The sequence below is a fragment of the Leucopleurus acutus genome, assembly GCF_964270905.1.
Source record: "Leucopleurus acutus genome assembly, chromosome: 2".
NCBI classification, from domain to species: domain Eukaryota; kingdom Metazoa; phylum Chordata; class Mammalia; order Artiodactyla; family Delphinidae; genus Leucopleurus; species Leucopleurus acutus.
In genome coordinates, this window is record NC_139143.1 from 3397216 (window position 1) to 3412725 (window position 15510).

The following is a 15510-nucleotide window of genomic DNA, read 5'->3' on the forward strand; positions in this document are numbered from 1 at the left end:
AAAGTTGCAGAATACAAGATTCATATATGTTGCTTTTTTATACACTTATAGTTAGCTATCAGAGAGAGAAATTAAGGAAACAATCCCATTAACATTCACATCAAAAAGAATAAAATATCTCGCAATAAACTTAACCCAGGAGGTGAAAGAACTATACTCTGAAAACTACAAAACATTGATAAAGAAATTTGAAAATGATACAAAGAAATTGAAAGATATCTTGTGTTCTTGGCTAGGAAGAATTATTATTGTTAAAATGGCCACACTACCCAAAGCAATCTACAGATTAAATGCAACGTCTATCAAAATATCCATGATATTCTTCACAGAACTAGGACAAATAATCCAAATTTATATGGAACCATAAAAGACCTCAAACAGCCAAACCAAGAGAAAAAAGAACAAAGTGGGAAGTATCATGCTCTCTGATATCAGACTATACAATAAAGCTACAGTAATTAAAACAGCATAGTGTTGGTATAAAAACAGACACATAGATCAATGGAACAGAAAACACAGCCTAGAAATAAACCCACACACTTATGGTCAATTAATCTATGACAAAGGAGGCAAGAAAATACAATGGAGAGAAGACAGTCTCTTCAATAAGTGGTGCTGGGAAAACTGGACAGCTACATGGAAAAAAATGAGACTAGAACATTTCTCACACCATATACAAAAATAAGTTCAAAATGTATTAAAGACCTAAATGTAAGACCTGAAACAATAACACTCTTAGAAGAAAACATAGGTGGAACACTCTTTGATATAAATTGTAGCATGGTTTCTTGAATCTTTCTCCTAAGGCAAAAGAAACAAAAGCAAAAATAAACAAATGGGAGCTAATTAAACTTAAAAGCCTTTGCACAGCAAAGGAAACCAACAACAAACTGAAAAGGCCACCTACTTAATGAGAGAAAATATTTGCAAATGATATAACTGATAAGGCATCAATATCCAAAATCTATAGACAGCTCACACAACTCAATATCAAAAAAACAAACAAACCAATTAAAAAACGGGCAGAAGTCCTGAAAAGACATTTCTCCAAAGAAGATATACAGATGCCCAAAAGGCACATGAAAACATGCTCAATATTGCTAAACTTTAGAGAAATGCAAATCAAAACCACAATGAGGTATCACCTCACACCTGTCAAAGTGGCTGTCATCAAAAGTCTACAAATAACAAATGTTGGTGATGACGTGCAGAAGAGGAAACCCTCATATACTGTTGGTGGGATTGTAAATTGGTGCAGCCACTGTTGAAAACAGTATGAAGTTTCCTTAAAAAACTAAAAATAGAAATACAATGTGATCCAGCAATTCTATGGCTAGGTATATATTCAAAGAAAAAAAACCCACAAATTCAAAAAGGTACATGCACCCCAATGTTCACAGCAGCATCATTTACAATTGCCAAGATATAGAAACAATGTAAGTGCCCACTGACAGATGAATGGATAAAGAAGATGTGGTACATACATACAATGGAATATTACTCAACCATAAAAAAGAATAAAATTCTGCCATTTGCAACAGTTTGGATGGACCTAGAGAGTATTACACTTAGTGAAATAAGTCAGACAGAGAAAGGCAAATATTCTATGCTATCACTTATATGTGGAATCTAAGAAATAAAACAAATATATGTGACAAAACAGAAAAAAACTCACAAATATAGAGACCAAACTAGTGGTTATCAGTGGGGAGAGGACTGCGTGGGTGGAGAGGCAAGATAGGGGTATGGGATTAAGAGACACAAACTATTATGTATAAAATAAATAAACAACAAGGATATACTGTATGGCACAGGAAAATATAGCTATTATTTTGTAATAAATTTAAATGGATTATAATGTATAAAAATATTAAATCACTATGTTGTACACCTGAAACTAATATTGTAAATCAACCATACTTCAATTTAAAAAAAGAAATAAGGGCTTCCCTGGTGGCCCAGTTGTTGAGTCTGCCTGCTGATGCAGGGGACGCGGGTTCGTGCCCCGGTCCAGGAAGATCCCACATGCCGCGGAGTGGCTGGGCCCGTGAGCCATGGCCGCTGAGCCTGCGTGTCCGGAGCCTGTGCTCCGCAACGGGATAGGCCACAACAGTGAGAGGCCCGCGTATGGCAAAAAAAAAAAAAAAAAAAAGAAATAAAACAGTATAAAAAATAAAAATCACTAACGATAAAAGAAAATCAGTACACTGGACTTCATTAAAGTTAAAAATTTCTATTCATCAAAAACACTATTGGGGCTTCCCTGGTGGCGCAGTGGTTGAGAGTCCGCCTGCCGATGCAGGGGACGCGGGTTCGTGCCCCGGTCCAGGAAGATCCCACATGCTGCGGAGCAGCTGGGCCCGTGAACCATGGCCGCTGGGCCTGCGCGTCCGGAGCCTGCGCGTCCGGAGCCTGTGCTCCGCAACGGGAGAGGCCACGGCAGTGAAAGGCCCGCATACCGCAAAACAAAACAAAACAAAACAAAACAAAACACTATTAAAAAAGTAAAAGGCAAGCACATCACAGACCAGTAAAAGAAATTTCAAATATTTATATAAAATACATAAAGCCATTTAGGATTACTAAAAAGTAATTTTCAAATTAATAATAAAAAGATCATTCAAAAGAAATATAAGCAAAGATTAAAAAGACACTTCAGGAAGGAAGTTATAAAAATGGACTTTAAACATACGAAAGAATTCTCAGTATCATTCCGCATTAGGAAAATATGCAAATTAAAATCACGAGATACCACTATACATCCACTATGGCTAAAATTAAAAATCAGTATCAAGTTTGGTATAAATTTGAATTAAATGAAGCTCCCTTACATTGATTATAGGTGTGTAACTTGATACAAATGTTTCAGGAAACTCTTTGGTAGTACCAACTAAAATAAATATACCTATGTCCAAGAACGGAATTGAGCAATTCCTTTTTTGAACACATTCCCAACCAGAGTAAGTGCTTATATCCAACCAAACACATGGCCAAGAATATTTATAGTATCTTTACTCATAATATCCCCAAATCATAACCTAAATTTTCATCAGCGATAGAGGAAATAAACTGGAATATTCATATAACAGAGTACTACACAACAGAGTAAAAGAATGAACTACTGATAATGCAACAAAAGCAGCAATGACTCCCAGTGCCATAATGATAAGTGAAAGAAATCAAGCAAATCTCGTCCTAAGTTTATATGACAGGTGTCAGAACAGTAGTGCCCTTATGTGGGAGAAATAAAAAGGAAGGACACAGTTGAATAAAATCATCTGTGAAGCCAGAGTAGATAAAGGGACGATTCCCTAAAAGAATATTGACATGAAGCATTCAGTGAAGTCAGAGCACTTGCTTATGCAAAACAAATGCTGACGAGTTTTTCATAAAGGAGTGATCCATTCTAGCAAATGGTGCTTATGGTATATAATGTCAGCAACTGAGAATGAAACACTCAGATGGAGAATGTGGATATCGTTGGTGACCTTGAGCTCCGCAGAGCAGTTTCAGGGGTGCTGCAGGAACTAAAGTGTGATTGGTGGGTTCAAGAGGCTGCGGATGAAGAGAGCTGGGCACGGGGAACAGAGATAATATTTGTTATGAGTTTTGTAATGCAGGACAGAGAAATGGGGCAGAGGCTGGGTGGAGAATGGGAGGTCGAGGGACTTCCTCATGATAGAAACTATTATAAGGTTATATGCTGATTCAGATAAAGGGAAATTTTAAAGATATATGCAGGGAGCAGATGGGACACTGTCACAAGGAAAGCCCTGGTAGAGAATTTTTTTGGTGAAACCTTGTTTCAGTCACAAATACATATGATTCCTGTTGCCATTGACTTAATTTAGAAATTCCAGTCACCCAAATACTATAGCTTGTTTTAAGTTTCATAACTTTCTAAGCAGTGTGTTTAACTGATGGATTTTTCCATGCACGAGTCCAAAGGTGCATTGCTGTCTTACAAACACGAGTGTTGTGTTCTGCTTCTGCTCCATGAAGTGATGGGGCAGCAGAAATGCCCTTTTACCACAAAAATGTCTGAGAACACAAGGACCCCTGGAAAACTGTTGAATTACCAAGTGGGAAAATATATTGTTCTTTTAGAAATGGAAATTTCTCATAGGAAAATGCAGTGAGTTTTCTCTTGTTCTATTCAAAATAAATAAACATAACCATAGAATAAATGTTTTTTTAATCCAAAATATAACACCATAGATTTACTAACTTTAAGAAACTCCTGAGTATTTTTAGATCTATGGGGAGACATGAACACTGAACATTACTATTAAAATGCAAAATAGTTATGATTTTTGCTTACTTTCCTCTGTAAAAGTAAAATAAATATTGGATCATCTATGGTTGTCTTATCTCTTTCTCTACTGGGTTTTCTTGTTAGTGCACTGTTAATTTTATCACATTCCACTTATACAGTATGCTATAATAATTTTTACACTCTAATACATAATTCTGTGAAAAGGCAGTGAACAATGTTCTCAATTTAACATTGCTCAAAATGACCTTAATGGTGATATTTCCTGAATATTTGAACATAAAACCTCTATCTTGTTTAATATCTTTTGCTCACATTTTCTGATTTTATTCACATGTGTATGGAGAGATGAAAAGCCAACACCTATGTTCACTAACAATGGAAGTCAGTAGAGCATTAGCCCTAAAGCTCATTCTCAAAAACAAGTTGATTTGCTTCAGGTGGCTTGGCTGCCTTTGTATGCACTGTCAACTGAGGCTGACTAGCTGGTAGCCTGTGCACATATTCACTGTTTTGTTCTTGAAGCTAATTGTTGGGAACTTAGGAGTCTTCATGCCAGAAAGCCTTCGTGGTGACACGCAAACTATTGCATTAAGAAAATAAGGGTCAGCTCAACTGAAATATATTCCTTACAGACATTTTCTCAATGGTGAGCTTTGGTGGGGAGGTTTTACTTTGGGATGAACAAAACAGGAAAGAACCCCTTCGGCGTGATTTCAGGTTTCTCATGTGTTTTTAATGTAATGGTTTGTGCCTTATTTGCAGATGACACAGTGAAGCAGGGTCCTCGGTTTCTAGCTGTATCCTGACAACAGCATTGTCATATAATAATTCCGGTCTATATTTACCTTGTTTCTTCTACTTTCCTTCTTCCTATTATGTATTTTGCTGAAAATCAGAACATATTCCTTATTGTAGCATGGTATATATATTCAGCAGACTTACTTTAAAAATAGATATAATTCATGAAATGAAATTTTATTCAACACCCATATTTGTATTAAGCACACATATTCAGGTGATGGAATTTGCATTAGGGGACCTGTCAGAATTCTTATCTTTCTCATGTTCCTATTTTTTTTAACCTCAAAATAGAGAACTTGACTCCAAAGATATGGTGTTACTCCGAATGAAATTTTAAATGATATATAATTAGGTTTGTATTTGTCTTATAAATTAGTTATATTCTTGGCAACAGGAACCAGAGACTTGGCTGGTGGAAGGAAATAACAAATTCTTCCTTCCCTTGTTTTGTCCGAATTCCTTCCTTCCTCTGTCAAAAATCACAATGCCCTCTTCGAAAAGAACACATCATGAGTCAGAGAGATCCTGACTCTCCTGTTTTCATTATGTGTAAACCAGAGTCACACATGACACAGTTCAACGCCGGGGTCCTGCCTGCTTGTCTGTTACCCTAAATGGCAGTGCCTGTGACACGTGTAGGCAGACCTCCTCTCTTAGCAGCTCACAGATTTGAGCAAATTGGGAGGGGTGGGGGAGGGAGAAACTTATCAATCTTACTCCTTCATCCCCAGAATAAAGCAAGCGCCAGCTTGACTGTTTGGGAACATGTCAGAAACTCAAGAAGACATTATTTGCAAGAAACCTACATGCAAGGAGAGGCACTTCCCGAGATGGACAATAGGATTTGTGAGAGCAGGTTTCCAAGGGCCTCCCATGTGGTCCGAGGCTCAGGATACAGCTGTGTGACTGAGCAACAAAGGAATTTTCAAAGGGTTCCTGGACAGTGATGAATAAAATTATTCATCTAAAGGCAGGTGCAGTAAAAAGGAGAAACACTGTTAACTCCCAAGATGGAGAATACATGTAAGGGTCCAAGAGAATGAGAGCAAGAAAATTGCAGAAAGCCAGCTCAGATGTGCATGGCAATGCTGCTAAATTAGTAATACAGCCTCAGGCTTTTTGCCAAGAAAACTGCCAACACCGTGGCTTAAATTGTCATGGGACGTGTTTGTCATGTAGTATGTTTAAAAAGTCAGATTTCACTCTCCTTATCTAGTGGAGAACAAGAAATATGTATATTTAAAATGCCCCGTTGCAATCTAGCCCATAGGTTATAGGAAACACACTATTTTTCAGATCATAGATTTTTCAGTTTACTACTAAGCTTTTCCTTGCTTATCAAGATGGAGGATTTAATTAACTAAAAAAAAAAATTCTACTGATCAATCCCTCTTTGAAAGAGATCATGGAATGTTCCCAAATTAAAAAGAGAGGAGCCCCGCTAAGTCAGTTGTCACTTTTGGATTCTTTCTTGCAAATTTTCAGACAGCAAGACAAACTCTGCCACAGGTCGGTCTAACCAGGCATTCTGGTGGGAAAGGCCCTCATGAACACCGTATGTATTAATGGTTCCTGCCAGTTTAAGCTCTGCAAAACTGTGCCTGTTCCCTAGAGATAAGGATTGGATTCCTCTGCCTCTTTACAAAATATTCATTCATTAATTTATCCAACTAATAGTTATTGAGTGTTTATTATGTGCCAGACCCTTTAAGAGAGCCTTGTTTACTGCTACTCAGTGTAAACTTTAGAAGAATGTGAACTATATATGAACCTAAAACTTTGCAGTTTTTTTGAATATGCTGAATTAATACCACCATTAAGATAAAAATTCTAAGGGTGATTATTGTTTTCTTTCTTTTTTTTTTAATCTGTTTCTTCTATCTTAAATTACATGCTTCTGGGACCAAGTATTGAATCCAGGTTGTTCTCATTTTTTTCTCCTGGACATTGCCTCTGTCGAAGGCCCTCAATATTTTCTGCAGATACTAACTCAGATACAAACAGATAAGTATACAAATATGATAATTATTTATTGCAAAAGGCAAAATGTTGATTGAATGACTATAATTAAGTAGAACATGCCTATTGTTTATAATCAGTTATTCTATCCATCCACCCATCCATCCTTCTATCCACCCATACATTCATTCATCCATTGATCACTTTTTACTGATGTCCTACCATGTGTCAAGAATAATGCCAGATGCTAAGCATAAAAGAATAAATAAAACAGACATGGGCTCTGCAACTTCAGGGATGTTGTATTCTTCCGAAAGAGAAAGTAAACAAACAAATAATTACATGTTGTGATAAATGCAAAGAAAGAAGCCAAATAGATATACTATAGAGAATAATGAGAAGAGGTTACCTTAGATTATATTCCTCTCTGAGGATGTGACATTTAATATGTTCTGATAGAATTAGAGAATTTTAGTTATTTGCAGGTGCAAAGGCTCTAGGCAGAGAAGGAGTCTGATGATACCTCATGTACTGGGTTGACAATGTCCCCACCAAAATTCATACGTGCCCAGAACCTCAGAATGTGACCTTATTTGGACATAAGGTCTTTACAGATATAATCAAGTTAAAATGAGGTCATACTGGATTAGGGTGTGCCCTCATCCAATGACTAGTATCTTTGTAAGAAGAGAAAAATTTGGACATAGACACAGGAAAGAAGGCCATCTGATATCAGAGGCAGAGGCAGAGATTAGAGTTATGTTGCCACAAGCAAAAGAACACCGGGAATCACCAGTAGTCAGAAGAGGCAAGGAAGGATGGTCTCCTAGACACTTCAGAGGGAACATGGCCCTGCCAGTACCTTGACTTTGGACTTCTAGCCTCCTAAACTATGAGAAAAATAAAATTCTATTGCTTAAAGCTATTCAGTTTGTGGTAATTTGTTATATCAGTCATAGGGAACTAATACACCTAGGAAATGTCAGAACACTTCTTCTAGAACCACTGGGAAAGGGAACCTTTTCTTGCTGAAGCTGCTAATCTGGGTGATGCAAACCAGACTATTATGCCATGACTAGGGGACACCTTGCCAAACAATAAAGTCATCATGGACAAAGTAGATGCAGTAGACGGAGAAAACCTCACTGCACATCTGGATTCAGCTTAAAGCCTTTTTTGTGCAAGTCAGTTTGAATTGAGTTTCTGTCATTTACGTCTTTAAAAAACTTAAATAATACAGAAATTAGTACTTGGAAGTAGAATGTTGCAGATGATGCCTTCTAAAATACAGGCGTGTCTACATCAAGATGAAGTTCTGGGCAGTGAGAATATTCCTGTCTCAAACTGGGAAATGGGCAGTTCCTTTATATCAGGGGAGAAACGGATTCAGCTGATGCCTGCTGTCTCTGGAGATACAAACCCTGTGTTTCACTGAGCCTGGCGCTTGAGTAATTTCATAAAGTGTCAGGTTTGTGATTATAATTCCTTGACGTTTTCAGTAAAATCCGACAAGAAAGACAAAACGTAAGCTGAAGAACACCAAAATGGAAGAAAATACATTTTGTTACAAGTAAGTCTATATGCCTTTGGCCAGAAGTTTTAAAAGTCATTGAAAACCTAGATAGATGTGTACGTTGTTGGATCAAAAAAGCCAAACTGTCCTAACCTGAAGGACATGGGAGCAAAGATGAGTGTGGAACAAAGCGGGAGGGGGTTCAGGAGGAGATACTTCCTGATGGCCCAGACGCTCTACTCACCAATGCCTGCTGTCTGTCCATGGTGACAGTCACCCCATCATAAAGGGCCATTGCTGAGACTCAGCGCGTAAGCAGTATAGACTGTCTTTCTTCCCAGAAGGCTTTCCATTGACCCGAGATGTTGGCTAACATAGGAGCCATTCATCTAAGGGCTTGAGGTTTGCACAGAGAGCGCTGAGCCTAGTTTTTAAGAGTTGGATCATCCCAAGCCATTGTTTAAGGACAGCCATGGGATAAGATCTGACTTTGGTTAACATGAGTAAACAAATCAAAATTGACTAAAACCTCCAGGTAAACACAGAGCCTAGAAAACAAAGACCTAACATGCTAAGATGTTCCCCAGACTTCCAAATCTGCGCCCAAAGAGGCACAGTCTTCAGACGAGCACCTTCTCAGTACCCATCTCTCACGTGGACACAGAGAACAATGAACAAGAAGAAGACATATGAGAAGCAAGGTTGGTCAACTTTTGTTTGCTCGCTGTGGCAGAATATGCAGTGATCTGTGGAGCTGTGAACTGCAAATGTGAGTTTATATTTGCATATGCCTGCTTTCCCTCTACCAGGCGGTGGGTGTTTTGGAAGTGGCTGTACTGAGCTTTATCTCAGTGCAGGTCCCCAGACTCTGAGGAACTACACTGACTGTGATGAAGGTGGATAAATGTTCCCTTGAGTTCCTGGACTTGGAGTTCAATGCCCCTGGATATGACTTCGGCTTTCTCCTGCTTGGGAGGGAGTGAATACATAATCTCTTGTAGACGGCACAACTGCATAAAATTAGGTGGAAAAGTTTTTGAAATTCTGTACATTGAAAGAAGAATTCATGTGGATGGTAAGTGGTCAGGAGTTAGATCACATTAGATATGTATCGTTTTTTCCTTCCTAACATCCATTCCCATTTTTTCTAGTTGATTATTTATTATAAAGTCATTGCTTTCCCATTTATTGTCCATGTCATCTGGGGTGAGATCGGCCTCATCCCAGGAACCAAATAGCATCAGCATATAAACCAGACTGAGGCATGGAGAACATCGTGACCAGTTCAAAGATGGCCCGTGATTCAAGGGGACTCATTAAAATCTGATAAGCATGAGTGCCGGGGTTGTTTACAACATTCTATGGGCTTAGCCATCCTGTGTCCAGCCTTATTGTCCCGGAAAACTCCTCATCTTTCAAAATCAAATTTAGATGTCTCCTCGTCTGTAAAACCTTCTCTGCTTCCTTCTCACAGTATAATCATCCTGGAGAATTTATAAACAATTTGTCAAGAAAGAAAATAAACTATCACTCGCAAGAGAGGATCAACCATGGTGTGATAGAATGTGCATTTCAAAACACATTGTTCGACTGATTACCAAACGGTAATTGACAGCAGGAACCACATTCCTGATGAAAGTATCACGCTTCATATGATGAATGCACGTGTCAAGAGAAAGAAGCCACATTTGCATGAACCAGTGAGTCAGAGAGGCTGAGTGGAGAAGCATCTGTGCAGATGAGCCGTCAAGAGATCGGGGGAAAACAAAGTGATCACACACGTGAAGGCCACGTTAGCGTCAGCACAAAGGAGAAATGACACTGCCCCGAGCCAAGAAGGCATGAGGGATTTTTAACAGAAGTAAAACGGAAATGAACAAGAAGTTTAACAGAAGCAGCGAAAATAACAGCAGCTGAAAAATATACAGAAGTGATTCAATGTATATGAAATTGATATTCCTGAGAAAGAAAACAAAAGTACTGAGACAGAAAACATATTTAAAGAGAACTAAAAGCACACGTTGAAAAATGGACGTAGATACAAGTCTAATACATTGATTAGATGCCAAAGAGGAAGGAAAAGAAAGAGAAAGAGAGAGGGTGACAGAGCTCAAAGCTGTAATGACTTCTAAGGATGAATCGGAATATGTTTCACCAGTATGATTCTTGTTGGAGTCCGTTCTAATAATTGTTACTGAATACTGCAGATAGTAAAGGGGGTCACTGAATCAGTTTAGGTGGAGCAGTTTGAAAATGCCAACCATGTGGTAGGGCTGCCTGAGGAAAACCACTCCCACCTTCCCCGGGAGAAATGCTGTCCCCAGGAGTTGTTCCCGCAGAAAGCTCCAGGGCCTCTGTCATGTGCAGAAAGAGAAACAAGCCCTGCGTCCCTGTGAAGACTGATTAGCAGGGACTCCTGGTAGACTCAAAGGCAGTGAAATACAAGGGAGAGCAAAGATTTTTGCATGAGAGCCCCGAAAATATGAAGTTATCGAAACAAAACCAATAATAAACATAAGCAAAACAAACTTAATTTCTCCCCTTCTAGACCCTTCTTCAAATCTTAAAAAGAAAAAAAAAAAGAGTCTAGCAAAACTCAGATTCATCCAAACTAATTTTACTCCAAAGAGGTGGAAATATAAGTTCAATTAAGCAAGTGGTCCTTATGATTTTTGTGCCATGGGTCGCTGGGAAAAAAAATTACTAAATTTGAACAATAAAAGCAAAGTTCCAACTTTTAAAACTAAATTCCCAGGAAAGTCGGCACCGCATTCTTACCGGAGTATTTACTGAATGAATGTGGCTGGTTAATATGTTCACGACTAAGGAGGAATTCAATATAGAAAAACGTCTCCGGAGACTTTAATTGAAACGAGGTAGCGTTAGGTCCCAGTCCCCAGGATGACGGAGGAGGGATATCCATCAGCCTAAGGTTTCCAGAAAGTGTTCCCAAATGAGAAAACGCCTAATGAACCAAGTTCTTTAGGACAGGGTAACGTGATGTCGGGTGGGAGAAAGACTATTTCAAATGAAAAAAAAAAAATAGCAAGGAATGGTGACATAAATAGCCCAGCATTTTTGAAAAACCACAAGTTATTTGGTCTGATGATACCCAAAGGATGAGTAAGACTTAGCTGGGGAAAACGTGGAGGGAAGAGTATTTTAGGCAGAGAAAACAGTGTGTGGGAAGACCCTGGGGAAAGGAGGAACCAGAGGCACATTTGCAGACCTGAAGGGAAGCATTGTGGCTGGAGTATCCCGAGGAGCTGGAGAGGGAACGCAGGTCAGATTGGGTGGCTGGGAGGGGCTGTATCATGCAGTGACTTGTGGGCAAGTTAAAGACTGTATTTTGTCCTTAGTTCACAGAGAAGCTATTAAGGGTTTTACAGAGGGATGATATTTTTAAATGATCACATTGGGCACCATGTGGAGGACAGATTATGAAGAGAGAAGCACGACCACAGAGGAAACAAAAGCAAGGCTTTATTTGCCCAGGCAAGATACGACAGTGATTTGGGCTAGGTTTGCGGTCTTGGTGTTGAAGACAGACAGATATATGATAGGAATGACAAAATGTAAGAGGATTTGGGCGGCAAGGATCAATTTATTTTACAGCTATAGGGAAATAACGGAATTTTAAGGTTTTAAGCTGGGATGTGACTTGATCTGACTGTTCTATGAGAACCATGTAGAAGACCAAAAGAGCAAAGGCAGTCTGGAGTTTTTAAAAATAAGTCAGTGAGAAGGAGAAAGAGGGGATAGGATGACAGAAAATATATTAAGAAGATAGAATATTCAGCTCTCGGTGAGTGACGAGTAGGAACAACGGAGGGTGGAATGTCAGATGAGCAGATCTCTGGCTGAGGTACTAGACGGAGGGTTGTGACTTTAACTGATGTAGAAGCTGCAGGAGGAGACAGGAGATTTGGGTAATAAATAATATATGAATTTCCAGATGTGCTCAGTTTGTAGTGGTACCTGGGGGACATCCCAGAGCATGTAGAGATGGTTCTGGGGCTTGGGAGGAAGGTCTGGATGAGTCAGAGAGTCAGTCAGCAAGGTGTAGGTGGTATTTGAAGCCACAGGTTTGGATGATTGTTCTAGAAGCATATTTCAAAACAGTTAGGATTCTAAACCTCTTTTGTTGTTGTTGTTTTGCCCAATATGCTGGAAGCTTAAGGCATATGCCCCTCATCAGCAGCTCTTCCCTCCTGCCATGGTTTTGAGTGTGGCCGCAAGATCACCCCAGGGAATGTGAGGGGGGCAGCAGCACCACCAAAACTAAATAGACACATTTTTCATAGTCTCCATCTCACCCCCAAGTTATTGAGCCACTAATGTAGATACATAAATGCAGGCATCCCTGAACAACACCAAAACTGCCTAAAATAGTAGCCTCACACAGTGGGCTCTCAGAAAATCGTGTGCTGAAAACAGACCAGAACCACAGAAAATGCCAAGAGAGGTTAAGATAGAAAATGGTTGAAGGGGAGGAAGGAAAACTAGGCAAGATGATACCAAAGAAACCAAAAGAAGAGATAAAAACAAGATAAAAACTGTCAAAAATATGTGGGTGAGTTTCACACTTTTTTTTTTAGTGGGGTATAAGTTCTTTTTCTATTATAGTATAGTTGGTTTATACCTTTGTGTTAGTTTCAGGTGTACAGCAAAATGATACTGAGTTCTACAAGTGTGTATATATATATAATACATATATATTCTTTTTCAGATTCTTTTCCCTTATAGGTTATTACAAAATATTGAGTATAGTTCCCTGTGCTATATGGTGGGTCCTTGTTGGTTATCTATTTTATATATGCTAGTGTGTATATGTTAATCCCAAATTCCCAGTTTATCCCTACTCCCTTCCCTCCTTGGTAACCATAAGTTTGTTTTCTCTGTCAGTGAGTCTATTTGTTTTTTTTGTTTTTTTGCGGTACGCGGGCCTCTCACTGCTGTGGCCTCTCCCGTTGCGGAGCACAGGCTCCAGATGTGCAGGCTCAGTGGCCATGGCTCACGGGCCTAGCTGCTCCGTGGCATGTGGGTCCTCCCGGACCGGGGCACAACCCGTGTCCCCTGAATCACCAGGCAGACTCTCAACCACTGCGCCACCAGGGAAGCCCTATTTCTGTTTTGTAAATAAGTTTATTTCTGTCATTTTTAGATTCCACATATAAGTGATATCATATGGTATTTGTCTTTCTCTGTCTGGCTTACTTCACTTAGTATGATAATCTCTAGGTCCATCCATGTTGCCGCAAATGACATTATTTCATTCTTTTTAATGGCTGAGTAATATTCCATTGTCTATATGTACCACATCTTGTTTATCCATTCCTCTGTTGATAGACATTTAGGTTGCTTCCACGTCTTGGCTACTGTAAATAGTGCTTCAGTGAACATAGGGGTGCATGTATATTTTTGAATTATGGCTTTCTGTGGATATATGCCCAGGAGTGGGGTTGCTGGATCACTCTATTTTTAGCTTTTTAAGGAACTGTATACTGTTCTCCATAGTGGTTGTACCAATTTACATTCCCCCCAAGACTGTAGGAGGGTTCCCTTCTCTCCACACCCTCTCCGGCATTTATTGTTTGCACACTTCTTAATGATGGCCATTCTGACCGGTGTGAGGTTGTACCTCATTGTAGTTTTGATTTGCATTTCTCTAATAATTAGCGACACTGAGCATGTTTTCATGTGCCTGTTGGCCATCTGTATGCCTCCTTTGAAGAAATGTGTATTTAGATCTTCTGCCCATACTCTATTTTAACTAATTATTATTTTTATTGAAGTATAGTTGATTTATAATGTTGCATTAGTTTCAGGTGTACAGCAAAGTGATTCAGTTATATATATTCTTTTTCAGAATGCTTTTGCATTATAGGTTATTACAAGACATTGAATACAGTTCCCTGTGCTATACAGTAGGTCCTTGTTGTTTATCTGTTATATATACAGTAGTTTGTATCTGTTAATCCCAACCTCCTAATTTATCCCTCCCCCCGCAACTTTCCCCTTTGGTAACCATAAGTTTGTTTTCTATAATATGTCTGCAAGTCTATTTCCGTTTTATCACACTCTGTTTTAGTTGTCTCTCTCCCCTAATTTAAATAGATCTCAGGCTTTTGTCCACCAAAACTAATAATAAGCACTCGGGCAATCATCTCTGAGCTGTATCATAAATGAGGCAAATTCAGGATGAACCATGTTTCCCAGTAAGATAGCCTTCCTTGAACACCACCCCTTTACCCATCACTCAAAACAAATGTCAGAAAGCCAGGGAATGAGAATGATTTCACTCCAGGGATAACTTATTGGTAATAGTAAACCACTACCAAAAATTTTTTAAAATGAAGTATTAGTAACAAATTGTGTAAGACAAACCCCACAAAACCACGATATTACAATACACAAGTGTGGGGAGATGCTGAGACTGGGGATCGCTTAACTGGGCTGGGAGCTCGTTTGAACTTTTGTCTTCTGAGCACCTGGCATATGGCAGGCACTCAATAAATGTCCAACAAAGTAGAGCAAATTGAATTTCCAAACTGAGGAACCGGAGTTTTCTTTACCTTCTGCTTTCAGGAATGCTTCTGATCTGGTATGTCTTCCCTCTGGCTGGCCACCACCTACTCGCTCTCAACACCTTTGCTTAGGCATCACCACCAAAAGCCTTCCTCCAGCCTCCAACCCCTCTCTTTCCCCCTGGATTGCCCCCTCCCCCACCATCATCTCGGGGCTGAGTTAGATGCCCCTTGCGCAAACTGCTAAGCAGTAGAGGTTCTCAAGGGAGAGCCATTTCACATCCCTCCTTTGTGACATCTAGCAATGTCTGGAGACATTTTTGGCTGTCAAAATTTGGTAGGGAGGCAGTGCCACTGGCATCTGTTGTGCAGAGGCCAGGGATGCTGCTAAACATCTACAATACACAGGACACTCCCCAGCAACTAAAAATTAT